The sequence below is a fragment of the Hakea prostrata genome, chromosome 3, assembly GCF_041222555.1.
Source record: "Hakea prostrata isolate BN-2017 chromosome 3, UWA_Hpros_2, whole genome shotgun sequence".
Taxonomy (NCBI): domain Eukaryota; kingdom Viridiplantae; phylum Streptophyta; class Magnoliopsida; order Proteales; family Proteaceae; genus Hakea; species Hakea prostrata.
The window spans coordinates 51,255,209-51,270,959 of record NC_142602.1 but is presented as its reverse complement, the minus strand read 5'-3'; the positions used below and the strand labels follow the sequence as shown (position 1 = coordinate 51,270,959).

The 15,751-nt window shown below is 36.8% G+C and overlaps 1 non-coding gene across 1 annotated transcript; it reads left to right on the top strand.

Moving 5' to 3' along the window:
• The first annotated feature begins 6,473 nt into the window (after positions 1-6,473).
• On the top strand, positions 6,474-6,580 carry LOC149022430 (small nucleolar RNA R71). The gene has a single exon (XR_016172631.1). It is a non-coding gene; the product is annotated as a small nucleolar RNA R71 (small nucleolar RNA).
• Positions 6,581-15,751: the final 9,171 nt, after the last annotated feature.

Here is a 15,751-nt window from a genome sequence, read left to right as displayed (position 1 = left end):
TACGCAAGTTAACGTAATGAAGCTTTTCTGAAATTATAGAAGTACAACAAATATAGAAAAGTCCTAAGACAATAGTTAACACATGCATACAAGTTCTAACAATGTAAAGAATGAAATTTTGTCAATTGTGAGTGAACGTGTTGGTGCTTAATCTTGATTTGTAAACTCCGAAGAAAAGATCAAAGGGTAGGTCCAAAATCACCAAAGAAATCCTAAACAAACAAGTATTGAACATAAGGAACAAACCCTAAGGGATTGGAGACGAAACACAATCAAACGGGGCAAACTTGCTGTCACAGGACACCTTGGTTGCTTGGGTCGACCAAGGTAGTAGACCAAGTAATCTGTGTACGGACAGAAAACCCAAGTTTTGATCGGAAACTCATCGTTTGAGTTCCAAACACTCCAAAATTAATAAGAAATTCTGAAATAGTACAAGGAGACTATCTATAAAGATCGAAGAATCTATCATTGTCAACTGAGCGAAGATCTAATAAATCACATAATAGGCTTAACTTGAAATCAGTTCGTAGATTTCACGGATAGACTAAAGTGATTGAGAATTCACTCTAGAGATAAGAAAACATTAGATAATGGTTAACAAATAACTAATAATAGATCTAACATGGTTTAGAAATCAAATAACTCAACTAATTAAGAATAAGAACATGAAGATCATGCTAGGTTTAATACCGAAATCATTCCATGTTGTCCACGAAAATGATAGAGTAAATGGGGATTCACTCTAAGACTGTGAGGATAGAAGAATGGGTACAGTAGCATGATACCCTTCTCACAATCACAACAATGGGTAGAACAGAAGAGAGATTAGATCTAGAGAGAATGAGAGCGATTACTAACCTTCAGGAAAAAGATTCAACGGAAGAATCCCTCACGGATGCTTGGGGATCTTCCTTGGCCTTGGAAAGAGAGCTCTAGGGTTTTCTTACGTTCTCAAACAGCTTAGAGGCAAAGTGGCTTGAATTAGATCGAAGTTTGAATATATAGGGCTTCAGAAACCTAAATTTCCAAAAATACCAAATCTTTCTCGAGGGATGGTTTGATTGCTTGAGGCAACCAAGGCAATCGACCAACGAATGCTTTTTGGTCAAAATTTGATTTATGGTCTCCAAAAGCCACAAGTTGCACTTGGGTCCTTTTCCAACTTAAGAAAGAGTCTTACTTGATTCTTTAAGACCTTTTACTTGTGTCAACACTGTATTTATGCCTGTCATCATTCAAATGGTATCTTCTTCCAAAGAATAACAGGATCTTCATCATCAACTTCCATTGGTTCTAGGTTAGATCTAATGGGTTCAAATGAGATGGCCCACAACTGTCTTCTTCCTTGACTTGGGATCTTCGGACATACAACATAGATTTTTGAGTTAAGGTCTGTGAGAGATTTCACAATATGATCACCATTAGAAAAGTTATAATATATTTTTGCATTTCTATTTATGATTATATTTCTCATTTGTTGTAGTCAATGTCCTAGGTATGACATTCAGTAATTGTGGAAAGCGCCAAGGGGCAACATAGGAAAGTGTCTTATACCACCTCGAGTGATGTCCCAAGACAAAAATACCAAAAAGGGCATTCCCCATTTCACAACTACAACCTAGGCAATCACATCTCAACATGATTCCACCAATATATCATATTAAGGTCCAATCACAATAGAATCAATCAAATTCATACAAGTATGCAAGTTAATGTAATGAAGATTTTCTGAAATTACAGAAGTACAACAAATATAGAAAAGTCCTAAGACAATAGTTAACACATGCATACAAGTTCTAACAATGTAAAGAATAAAATTCTGTCAATTGTGAGTGAACGTATTAACCTTAATCTCGATTTGTAAACTCCGAAGAAAAGATCAAAGGGTAGGTCCAAAATCACCAAAGAAATCCTAAACAAACAAGTATTGAACATAAGGAACAAACCCTAAGGGATTGGAGACGAAACGCGATCAAATGGGGCAAACTTGCTGTCACAGGACACCTTGGTCGCTTGGGTCGACCAAGGTAGTAGACCAAGCAATCTGTGTATGATCGTGTCGCTAACCAATCAAAAATAAAATCCTATACTAATTTGGCAAGCAGAAAGTACGGGGTCGAACTATGGGGAACTAAAAGGCTAAGTCACTAAGATTGAATTCAATAAAACTAAATCTAATAATTAATGTAAAAACGTTAACTATGAATACGTGAAGATCTTTGGGATTTCGAATCCCCAATGCTTTTCCCTAACCAATATAACTCTACACTTCAAAGCAAATTAGGGATGGTCTTCCTAGGTATGCCCTATCTTTGCAAGACTATCTTCCTTCGCGGAAGCTTGGCATGCTTAGTTTGCTGAGCTGTAGAACATCTTTGGCCAAACTCAAACACAAACAACTAGAAGATATAGAACTATCAAATTAATGAAATAAGCATGTTTCATCTACATCCCAAAGAAAAGGACTAGCTACTCATTATCACAAAGTTCATAAGAAAAATAAAGATGAAACATAGGGGGAGAGAGAGAGAGAGAGAGAGAAGAGAGAGAGAGAGAGAGAGAGAGAGAGAGAGAGATGTGGTCTTCTTCTTCAGCAATGAGAGATGAGAGCCGCATTCGCCGTCTTCTTCCTTTCTCTGTGGCTGGCTTCTCTTTTATGTCTCCCGCACACAATGAATCCCCTCTCTTTACCCGTCGCTTTGACCTTTATTCTTTCGGATTTTGGAAAAACTCAAAACAGGAAAGTTGTATATATTTTCAATATCGTTCCATAGAATCTTGAATCACTGCAATCCAAGCTCATACAAGAGAGATATGCCCAAAATACTGAAGGTAGGTCTGTTTACCCGATTTTCAGATTTATTACCAATTTTGTTCCTTAGACCTCCACCTGTTTCCAATTTGGCTAAGATCTCACTTTTCATGATTTCTTGGGCAGCAAGATTGAATGCCATGATTTAAAATCCACCAATATCTAATATATTAGCCAACTTTACTCCATATTCTCTAATATCCAAAATCACCTTATTCCTGAAAAATACACAAAAATACTCAATTAGCTCTCTTGAATTAAATAAGTATGGGGAATTAAATCAAATAAATAATGGTAAATGAATGCTTATCAAATACCCCCACACTTGAGTGTTTGTTAGTCCTCGAGCAAAATGAAACAATAAAAGTACTACAGAAAATAAAGAAAGAAAAACCTAACTCACTTTCGTAGGAATCACGATTGCACTTAGCATGTGCAACAAGCCTTTAAACCCCTAGGTTACCCTAGTGGACGAGTTGTGTCTTGTGAGTGTTTGCAGAGAATATACATACAAAATTCTTAAGTGCACTTCTAATTATTCTGGCAATAGTAAGAGTAAAAAGATAGATTCCAAGACAAAGACACTCCATTAAAGATTGAAGGGAATATAGGCACCCCCACACTTAAGCTCTTTACACCCTCTCTTGAGTCTAGCTCTAGGAAAACAATTCAATCGAAAAGTCTCCTCTTATCTTCAGTCTACCAGTTCACCCTCAGATAAGACAAACTAGGTACCAAATAATGCCAAGAACTCAAGATCTAAGCAATATTGACCTTCTTAGACATTTCACCTTTATAAGCACATTAATTCACTTCTTTCTTTAATGCTCACAGTTCTAGTCCGTGCAATGTCTTGCCTCTTAAGCTTTCTAGATGGCCTATGTAACGAGTGTTGGATTAGCCGTTCTCAAGCCAGATGGCCTTAAGGGACTAGGTGTAGAATACCCCTCGAACTTACTTACTCAAGCCAACTAGGCTATAGGCCAAGATTGGACCATAGACACCCCAACTGTTTGACGCGAGGCACGATGTTGGTGACACCGAGACCCAGTTACTAAGAAGGAGGTCTAAACGTTAAACTTCAATAGATTTTTTTTTTTCACATTATACTTCAATTCACTTCACATTTAAATTGTCTAAAATAGGTCTCAACTTGTCACCATAAGCACAAGGCAATACAAGATAACTAGATGGTCAAACCTTTTGGACTACCTGGAGTTCCTATTTTCTGATTCAACCTCGGTCTCAAAATGTAAAATCCATTACTATTCTCTCAAGAGGGTGCTCATTACATCAGATGGGATTTCTAAAACACTTAAACTCTCATTTTGTATCCAAGCAAGGAATTAAAACATTTATCTTACAAAAGCCAGAAAAATTGGGCACTTTTTATCTTTGTGACAATGTTCTACCAGCTATCAACAAGTCTTACTCGAGTTGACACCCCCCCCCACTTAAATTATGCAATGACCTCAGTGCATGCAAGATATATAAAAAAAAAACATGATAGAAGCAAATAGAGGAAAGAGTGTACCCGATGTTTGAAATCATGATAGCGCACGCAACAGTAAAACCTAACAACAAACAAAGAAAAGAGAAGAAAAAGAACAAGAAATAACATCTAAACAAATGGTTTGCCTCCAATAAAGCGCTAAGTTTAGAGTCTTCAGCCAGACTCAGTGAGATGCAGCCAATGGAGGTGGAGGTTCAAATCTAAATGTGAATGGTGACTGCTCCAAAGAAGTGGAAAAGTCCAACAATGTATTGACTTCCTCAATATTTATGTTAGATTTCACAAATGGCAAGTAATACTGCAGGGGATCATCGATAAACATGTTTGGAGTATAATCAGCTACTACCTCATCAATAAACTTAATCGCAAAGCACTCTTCATCCCTATTTGAGCTTAAGGATGCATTGAAGATGTTGACTTTATGTTTCTTATTGCCAAATGATATGTCCATGACTCCCAATCTACAATTGATGCAAGCATTCGCAGTGGCTAAAAAAGGATTGTCCAAGAATGACTGGTGGTAACTTATTGGTAGTTGTATGGTCCATATCTAGGATAAAAAAATCAACAGGAAAATATAGATCCTCAACCTTTACCAAAATGTTTTCAAGTAGCCCACGGGGTTGTTTGATTGAGCGGTCTACCAATTGTAGACTCACATTAGTGGATTTCAAATCTCCTAAACCAAACCTATCATAAACTGAACCGGGTAAAATATTCACACTGGCTCCCAAATCAAGCAATGCTTTGCTTATGGATAAATCTCCAATGACACATGAAATTAAAGGTGTACCTAGATCTTTAAGTTTAGGGGGCAGTTGGTTGGAGATTACAGAGCTGACTTGTTTAGTTAGGTGCACAGTTTCAGGTGTTTGAGTCTTCAACTTACGCTTTTGGGTGCACAAATCTTTTAGAAACTTAGCATAAGCTGGGACTTGCTTGATAGCATCTAATAGTGGGAGATTGATACGAACTTGTTGGAATAAATCAATCATCTTTTGCATCTTAGCATTCTTTCTAGAATCTGGAATTGAGGACTCAAGAGCTTCAGGGAAGGGGGCTTTGGGAGTGTAAGATTTAGGAGTAGGACCCTCTACAATCGGAATGTGCAACCCCTTACGAGGAAATTGATGGGGAATACTCACAGGTGGTGTTTCTTTACTAGGTTTGTGTGCATCATCGCCAGTCTCATGGGTCAAATCAACCTCCTCTCGACTCTCAAGATCAATGGGCAATGGCTTGGGAGTAGGCAAAGGTGCATAATATTCCTTCCCACTACATGTCACAATAGAGACTACTTGGACTTGTTCTTTCCTAGACCCAATTTGATGATTAGGGTTACCTATTGGTTGACTAGGTAACTGACCAACCTCCCTCCTACTGATGACATCAGCTAGTTGACCAAGTTGGGTTTCCAATTTGTTAATGGACTGAGAATAGGAATGCAACAATTGAGTGTTTTGCTCTAATTCACTAAGTGCTTTTAATACCTTATCCTCAAATGATGAGTTATGTGAGGGTTGTGGAGATGATGGTTGCTCATTCCGATAGGCATTTTGGTGCATATTAAATGGAGATAGCCTATAAGGTATTTGATTAGAGGGATTGGGCATTGAGTTTCGCCATGAAAAATTGGGGTGGTTTCGCCATCATGGGTTGTAGGTATTGGAATATGGATCATTGCCCAATTTAGAGACTCCTTGGGCCAAATGTGCATGCTCCTTAACAAACTCAAGGTATTGTATAGCCAAACAACAATCAGTGACATGATGGGATAGGCTAGAACATAAAGCACATGCTTTAATCTGATTAGGTGGAGAGAAACTTGTAGGAAGTGGAGATGGGGTTTGTTGTCCTAATGATAAGAGATGGTCCAATTTATTTGATAGCAAGTCAACCTTAGTGCTCATCTCAATGGTAGGATTGATCTCATAGAGACCAGTCCTCTTTGGTTGCCCAATGGATGGAATCTCAGTCCTAGCTACAAAAGCATGGTGTTGGGAGTTTTCACTAAGGGTCTCAAAAAGTTCCCATGCCCCATTCTCATTCTTGTGCATGAAAGTCCCACCACAAGAAGAATCAACCATTTGCCTATGTCGGTCTCTAAGGCCATCATAAAAGCGTTGAACCAATTGCCATTTAGGAATAGCATGGTGGGGGCACTTTCTAAGTAATTCTTTTAGTCTTTCCCAAGCCTCATGAAATTGTCCTCCTTCTTGTTGGGAGAAACTCGTTATCGCTCTCCTAATGCTATTGGTACGGCCAATGGGGAAGAACTTTTTAAGGAACTCCTGCTGCATTTCTACCCAAGTGGAAATTTTAACATTGTCCAAAAAATGAAGCCAATGCTTAGCTTTATCTTTAAGGGAGAATGGGAAAAGAAGTAACTTTAAAGCATCAACTGAGAGGTTTTGAATTTTAACCGTGGATGACACCTCTAAAAACTCATCTAAGTGCTTATAAGGCTCTTCATTGGCAAGTCCATAAAAAGATGGTAGTATTTGAATCACATTAGATTTGATCTCATATTGAGCCGCCTCTATGTCAGACAACTTAATACAAGAAACCGGAGTATATATCGTAGGAATGAAATGCTCACTCAAGGGCCTCATTGGAGGCTCATAGTTTGCCATGGTTCTTTGCCTTCTAAGGTTGGCCAAAGTCTCTTCTAACTCTAAGTCAAGTGGAGTCAACTCAGGGTTTAGGGACCGACGACCATGCATACACACAGAAGAATAAAGAAAAAAAGAATAAGCTAAATAAGTAAAATTCAAAGAAAATAACTATAGCAAAAGGGAAAGTTTAGGACGTACCTGAAGCGCAATCCACGTGATCTTTCGAACAAAAGTTACACATGTGTGGGATCTGAGGGATGGGGATTTGTAAAAATTAACCTAAACAACCCAATCTAATGCAAATATTACAATTGAAAAGTCCTAAATACAATTATATCTAAGAAAGAAAAGATAACAACCTAAACTAATTATCGAATCGCTACTCTTGCAGTTACCTACAAAACAAAAGAAAAAGAGATTAGTTAAATAAGAAAAGAAAATTTAAAAATTAAAAGCACTAAATTACTCTAAAAATTATGTCTAATTGACAAAAATCAATCCTAGCAACCGTGCTTTGGTTCCCCGGCAACGGCACCAAAATTTGATCGTGTTGCCAACCAATCAAAAATAAAATCCTATACTAATCTAGCAAGCAGAAAGTACGAGGTCGAACTATGGGGAACTAAAAGGCTAAGTCACTAAGATTGAATTCAATAAAACTAAGTTTAAACTAAATCTAATAATTAATGTAAAAACGTTAACTATGAATACGTGAAGATCTTTGGGATTTCGAATCCCCAATGCTTTTCCCTAACCAATATAACTCTACACTTCAAAGCAAATTAGGGATGGTCTTCCTAGGTATGCCCTATCTTTGCAAGACTATCTTCCTTCGCAGAAGCTTGGCATGCTTAGTTTGCTGAGCTGTAGAACATCTTTGGCCAAGCTCAAACACAAACAACTAGAAGATATAGAACAATCAAATTAATGAAATAAGCATGTTTCATCTACATCCCAAAGAAAAGGACTAGCTACTCATTATCACAAAGTTCATAAGAAAAATAAAGATGAAACATAGGGGGAGAGAGAGAGAGAGAGAGAGAGAGAGAGAGAGAGAGAGAGATGTGGTCTTCTTCTTCAGCAATGAGAGATGAGAGCCGCATTCGCCGTCTTCTTCCTTTCTCTGTGGCTGGCTTCTCTTTTATGTCTCCCACACACAATGAATCCCCTCTCTTTACCCGTCGATTTGACCTTTATTCATTCGGATTTTGGAAAAACTCAAACCTGGAAAGTTGTAGATATTTTCAATATCGTTCCATAGTATCTTGAATCACTATAATCCAAGCTCATACGAGAGAGATATGCCCAAAATACTGAAGGTCGGTCTGTTTATCCGATTTTCAGATTTATTACCAATTTTGTTCCTTAGACCTCCACCTGTTTCCAATTTGGCTAAGATCTCACTTTTCATGATTTCTTGGGCAGCAAGATGAATGCCATGATTTAAAATCCACCAATATCTAATATATTTGCCAACTTTACTCCATATTATCTCTAATATCCAAAATCACCTTATTCCTAAAAAATACTCAATTAGCTCTCTTCAATTAAATAAGTATGGGGAATTAAATCAAATAAATAATGGTAAATGCATGCTTATTAGTGTACGGACAGAAAACCCAAGTTTTGATCGGAAACTCATCTTTTGAGTTCCAAACACTCCAAAATTAATAAAAAATTCTGAAATAGTACAAGGAGACTATCTATAAAGATCGAAGAATCTATCATTGTCAACTGAGCGAAGATCTAATAAATCACATAATAGGCTTAACTTGAAATCAGTTCGTAGATTTCACGGATAGACTAAAGTGATTGAGAATTCACTCTAGAGATAAGAAAACATTAGATAATGGTTAACAAATAACTAATAATAGATCTAACATGGTTTAGAAATCAAATAACTCAACTAATTAAGAATAAGATCATGAAGATCATGCTAGGTTTAATACCGAAATCATTCCATGTTGTCCATGAAAATGATAGAGTAAATGGGGATTCACTCTAAGACTGTGAGGATAGAAGAATGGGTACATTAGCATGATACCCTTCTCACAATCACAACAATGGGTAGAAACAGAAGAGAGATTAGATCTAGAGAGAATGAGAGCGATTACTAACCTTCAGGAAAAAGATTCAACGGAAGAATCTCTCACGGATGCTTGGGGATCTTCCTTGGCCTTGGAAAGAGAGCTTTAGGGTTTTTCTTACGTTCTCAAATAGCTTAGAGGCAAAGTGGCTCGAATTAGATCGAAGTTCGAATATATAGGGCTTCAGAAACCTAAATTTCCAAAAATACCAAATCTTTCTCGAGGGATGGTTTGGTTGCTTGAGGCAACCAAGGCAATCGACCAACGAATGCTTTTTGGTCAAAATTTGATTTATGGTCTCCAAAAGCCACAAGTTGCACTTGGGTCCTTTTCCAACTTAAGAAAGAGTCTTACTTGATACTTTAAGACCTTCTACTTGTGTCAACACTGTATTCATGCCCGTCATCATTCAAATGGTATCTTCTTCCAAAGAATAATAGGATCTTCATCATCAACTTCCATTGGTTCTAGGTTAGATCTAATGGGTTCAAATGAGATGGCCCACAACTGTCTTCTTCCTTGACTTGGGATCTTCGGACATACAACATAGATTTTTGAGTTAAGGTCTGTGAGAGATTTCACAATATGATCACCATTAGAAAAGTTATAATATATTTTTGCATTTCTATTTATGATTATATTTCTCATTTGTTGGGACAAGGCTTATTATTGCTGTTGTTGTTGTAGTATTATCATATTTCTAATTAGTGGATAATGTGTGACAATCATGGAATCATTTTTACAAAATGCTTTTGAAGCCTCTTTCCTAAAAAAGTGTGAAAGAACTAAATTAAAGGCTGAAAGGACATAAAATATATATAACTTTCATGTTGGTAGATAGGAAAAAATCTCAACCCCTTGCGACCGCGATTTTGCTTGAGTCTTGCGCATTAAATGCGCAGGACGGTCAAGCCGGCCCTTGGATCAAAGAGAAAAGATCTGAGCCGTTTGTTTTTTTTAAGAGATTAAATGTCATTTGGCAAGCCAACCGAGCGGTTTATTCATACAAACCATTGGACCATCTACGAATCGCTCGGCTTATACATTTTCAAAATTTCAATTCACAATATACGTTTTCAAAATCGTTTTCAAAGTATACAGTTTTCAAATCATTTGAAAAACACAAAATGAGAGCTCGTACGAGCATAATCAATCGATTCGTCTTCCACCTTGATTCCAGAGAAGCTCTGAAGAAAAAATAATTTTGAAGAAGAAGATGAAGAAGCTTGGAGAAAAAGAAGTCGTGGTTAACATGAACCTTGGTCCAAAATAGGAGAGGCAAAAGCAGCAGAGCAAAATATCTTTCTTTTGGGCAGAGAATATGGTTTTTTGAAACAGAGCACTCCTCTCGTGAATAGAGAACAATGGCTGCTAGTATCTCCATGGTTATGGATTTTTATTTCACCGTGACATATTCATCTGATTCAAAGAGACCCTTTTTCTCTCCTCACCTTCCAGACAACTACCCACTAAAAGATTCACCATTTTTTGCGTCTCCTCCACTACCCCCAAATATACTCCTGAAACTGACTCAGAAGAAAATCCTCCTTCCTTATCTGACCAATTCAAGCCTCTCTCCTCCAATCTACTCTCTGAATCCAAGAAAAATAGACAACCCCAACTCCATTTTCTCTTTTATTCTCTTTGAACTCACCCAAAAGTACCAAACTTCATCTCTTCTTATCTCTCTAAACGCTCTTTTTATTTTATTTTTATTCGAATGTTATGTGGTGCTTCTGTTAACGAAGTTTTCTGTTGATGGCTTCATGGGAACACATCCGCAACGTTGTTCTTGACTGACATTGTTGGTGATATGCCCATTCTTGTGAGTTTTTTTCTCTACAAATACCTTTCTATTTCATTGGATCGATATTTGCTGTTAGGAGAGCTCTATTTTATTATATTTTTATACTTAGTTTCATCCAAAGAATCCATCAACTAGGTGTTGTTTTCCCCTTTCTCGTTTTGCCCGAGTGAATCTGTTTTTTCTGACTAAAATGCTGGCTAAGGTATTTACTATTTGCCCTGAGCTTCTTTTTCATGTGTATCGATGAATCATTTGATTGTTAAAAGATGATCTTTTCAATAGGGTTTTTTTCTCTTGATTTTTCCTTTTTAACTTGGGGCTGAAAGTTAAGGGATTCCTTGAATAAAAGTCTGTTTTGTGTAAAAACTGCATTTATTTTTTAAAGTTACATTGATGATTCTTGAAGAATTTCCATTGTGCAAGAAGTAGAAGATGTCTTCAAAAATCAAATCTAAGGCCTCTGAGACAACGAGCTTTGCTTACTGGTTTTGTTCTGCTTTGTTTGTTGTGCAATAAGAGGTCAGTAATCACCACCTTTGATTGTTTATTAACATGCTATACACCATTTGCTTCCTTCTTTTTAGTTGATCCTATAACCTCCTAAAGCATGCAAACCTACTGCCAAACAAAACATAATCAACTTCAAATCGGCATGTGTTTTGTCCCTAGTACATATACCTTTTCAACATTTCAGGCTTTTGAATTTTTATTTTTTCCCCATGAATAGTAGTTCTTTCAATGGTGATAGTAGTTGGTTGCAATTAGAAAGCATGATCTCTATTCTCAAATTCAAGGTTATATGCAGTTTTTTCTAGCAAAATTACAGACATGTTCTTTCTCCTGAATATGCATTAAAATCTCAAATGAAAGCTTTGTTAGAGGAAGAGGCTGAGAAGATATCGATTGAGGAAGAGATAGAGAATCAGGTAGATGGAATTTTCTTTCTGCAACTAGTTCTACTATTCTATCCTAAAATTTGGATTTTAGTAACCTAGTTCCAACTAGTGTGATATTTTGGTGATAGCGTTCAAAAGTAGCAACTTCAACCCCATTGACTCCTGAACTCTTGCTGCACAGAGGGCTAAGAGAGCTAAGAATGACCGCATGAGGTATTGTTTTCTTTATTTATCTGAAAATGTTGAATGCATTTCATCTAATAAGAAGCTATTAAATAATCAGAAATTTTCATCTGTTTCAGTGGCCGTGAGTTGTTCCTCTCAGACTCTAGCTTGTTTGTGGATGATGTGGAGGCCTATGAGAAGTACCAAAGACAAGAAGAATCATAAGCTGAACAGAAGGTAATCATTCACTCTTTCCTTAAATGTTGTAACTGAAGTGCCAGGATTTAGAAAATTGTTAATGCTTATTATCTAGCACCTTTTAAGGTACCTAATTTTGCTTGTATTAGGGAATAGGGAGATTATACATTTAAAAGGAACCAAGTTGGATATTCAATTCTGCTAGATTGGTGGGAAATTATTTCTTGAGTTCTTTGGTTCCTGCATTGATGGTTGGCTATATTTTTTTGACTATCACCAGACCACTGCTTGTTGAATACATTTATGTACTTTAAGATGATTTTCTTATGCGTTCAAGCAGCAGTTATCAAACAGCAGCTACAGGACATTTCAACTTCCTTGATATGTACCTTAGGAACATGATTGATTAACGTTGTTAAGGCTTGCTTCATTTCCACATAAAATTAGGGGAGACCATTGGTGATAAAGAAGGGGTTCTGGCTACCTATTGCCAAGGGTCTGTTTGGAGGATGCTACTCAAAAAATTTTACTTGTTAAAAAGAAAAAGGAATCATTCACAAGATAATATGCAACTAAATTCAAACATTTAGGGATGTAGAGGTGTTAGCATCGCTGTCTTGGGTTGGTACTTGATAAAACTCAGAATGAACATAGCTTTGTGCTTGATTGTGTGTTTGTGAGGATGGGGATTTTCATTAGTTTATTAGAGTGAGCTGGAATGTTTTCATTTAGTTTCTTTTAATATATTAATAAAATTTTAGGGGCTTCCCTGGTCCCAGATAGTATTCAGGTCAGGATGACTACGCCTTTGTAGATGACCTTAGAAGAGGACTACTTGTCAACCATATTGTTTGATGAACAAAATATGAAAAGTCACTCTGAAGAGTAGCTACCCTCATCAACCTAGGTTGCTAGAAGACATTTAGCATCAATCTTCGAGGCCAAGTCACTGTATGGCTTCGCTATGCAAAACCTTCATATTTACAGTGTCTAAATTGAGTCCGAAATTTCTATAGGGCTTATTTTTGATAGATTCATCTCTACTTCATCTGCTATTTATCTATAGCTAACTATGTTCTACAGCTGAACTTTGAAAGAAGTCATTAACTTCACATCCAGATTTGGGCTCCTTCCTCTTCAGCTGGTTCGATAGAATAGATTTGGACTTCGATTATGGACATGGGGCTGGCATCACCCTTCACTTGAAAACTTTGGGGTTTTATCATTTTGGCATCCAACTTGTCAGAATTCTCTTGCTACTCCATGGACTAGAAGAGCACCCAATTATAGATATTCTCCCAATGATGCTGCATTTGTTTCATTAGTAGTAGCAGTTTCAAAACACGCATTTGTAGATATGTGTGATCTTGGAAGCAATTTTTCCCTCTTGCAGGGAAGGCATTTTTTCACTAATTTTTTTTTCACTGTAGGGAGGGAAGCAAATTAAATGAGTACGGCAGAATAAAGTAACCATTATCAATATGCCATGTAGTCATTTTGAAACTCAAGAGATGAGTACTTTTACATGTAATACTTTTGTGGTTCTCTACTTGCAGTTTTACCTTTTATATTTCTGCCATTAAGTTACCATTTTTTGTTTAATTGTATTCTCTTGATGCGTTTCAACTTGTGGAGAACCTGGTGGATGGTAATATCCTACTATAGCGGTGATTACATGGGCAACAACTACTAAATCATTTCATTTGTTATATTATGTTTCCTTGTTTTAGCCATTTTTTTGTTTAATTATATTCTCTTTATGCATTCTCTTTATGCATTCTCTGTTTGTGGTGAACCAATTGGATGGTCATATCTTACCTGAACAGTGATTACTTGGGCAACAACAACTAGCAGTCGTTGTTATATAATCTTTGCTGTGCATGTATTTTGTTAAGCACTTATGTCTGGTAGGGTTTTGGAAATGATTTGTACTGTATTTGTTCATGTAGATGGATACAAGATAGCCGGGATGAATACACAAAAGAGCATTTGGATGCAACATGCGATGAGTTCAAGCTTTATCGGTGCAACACAATTATGAACTACCTGCGTGCCTGTACCAAGGGATTGAGTCCTGGCAAGGAGATTATTAGTATCAACAGCTCCAACTCTCCACTGGGGGATTTAGGTTTTACAAGACAAATATGTGGAAAGTAATGTCTGAGCAGGGGTGATTTTTCAGCGTTCATCAGACTAGAATTAGTTAATGGAGTGAATAAGCACTTTAAATTTTCGCCCATAATGTTGTAAATTTTGATATGGGCTGGATTTTTCACCTCTTCATTTGCAAAAGTGTTCATACAGTGGGCATTTTAATGCGGTATTGTGGGCATTTTAATGCGGTATTGTACTGATGTAGAGGTTTTCATTCGGCCATTCTCTTTCTCTTTACCTACCTCTCCCCTCCATCTACTGTTCTTCCTAACGTCCATCAAAGAATGAAGCTGAAATAGAAGAAGCTCGACACCTACTGGATTTATTCAATAGAGTTCATTAGATGATGATACCTTCTCTGAGGGGTTTATAGCAACCCAAGAAAATCTTGATTAGAGGAAATAAGCTAGGATTCAGTTGATCTTGTGAGATTCTGCAAGCCGATTGCAGGAATAAGCTAGGTTTCAGTTGATATTTGTGTTTCTGATCCACAACAAAGAATTTGTGGAATCTTGAACTTTTAATATGGAATTTCTACAAGTTAACCATCACATAGTGTTAGTGGTACTACTATATCAATTAACCTAAACTAATCCCATCAGACATGATTTCAATAACATTCCAAACTCAGATCTTTGTAATTCTTAATGTCAATTCACCTCAAAAAAATTTCGTGGATAAACCGTGACAAAGGATAAATTATTGAATCTAATACACACACACAACAACAAAAGGATGAGTTGCAACTTGCAAGAATGGGCGTATCACCAACAATGTCAGTCGAGAAATGAAGAAGTACTGGCTATCACTTTCTCAGTTTCTCCTATCACTAGCCACTACGTGAAACATAACTGGCTAGTATTGCATAAGTGATTGAGACTACCCAAGTTATTGAAAAAAAGAAGGGAAAAAGCCCATACTACTTCACTTTCATCATGCTCCATTATTTTTGGAGGAAAAAACCATGTATTGAGGATACTTTAGGTGGAACTGAAGCAAGCCTGAACAATGTCAATCAATCATGTTCCTAAGGTACATATCAGGGAAGTTGAAATGTCCTGTAATTGTTGTTTGAACACATAAGAAAGTCATCTTAAAGTATAGAAATGTATTCAACAAGCAGTGGTCTAATGATAGTCAAAAATATATTAGCCAACCATCAATGCAAGAACCAAAGAACTGAAGAAATAATTTCCCACCAATCTAGCAGAATTGGATATCCAACTTGGTTCCTTTTAAATGTATAATCTCCCTAAATTTCCCTAATACAAGCAAATTAGGTACCTTAAAAGGTGCTAGATAATAAGCATTAACAATTTTCTAAATCCAGGCACTTCATTTACAACATTTAAGGAAAGAGTGAATGATTACCTTCTGTACAATAGCTTCTGATACTTCTTATCCTTGGTACTTCTCATAGGCCTCCACATCATCCACAAACAAGCTAGAGTCTGAGAGGAACAGCTCAAGGCCACTGAAACAAATGAAAATTTCAGATTAT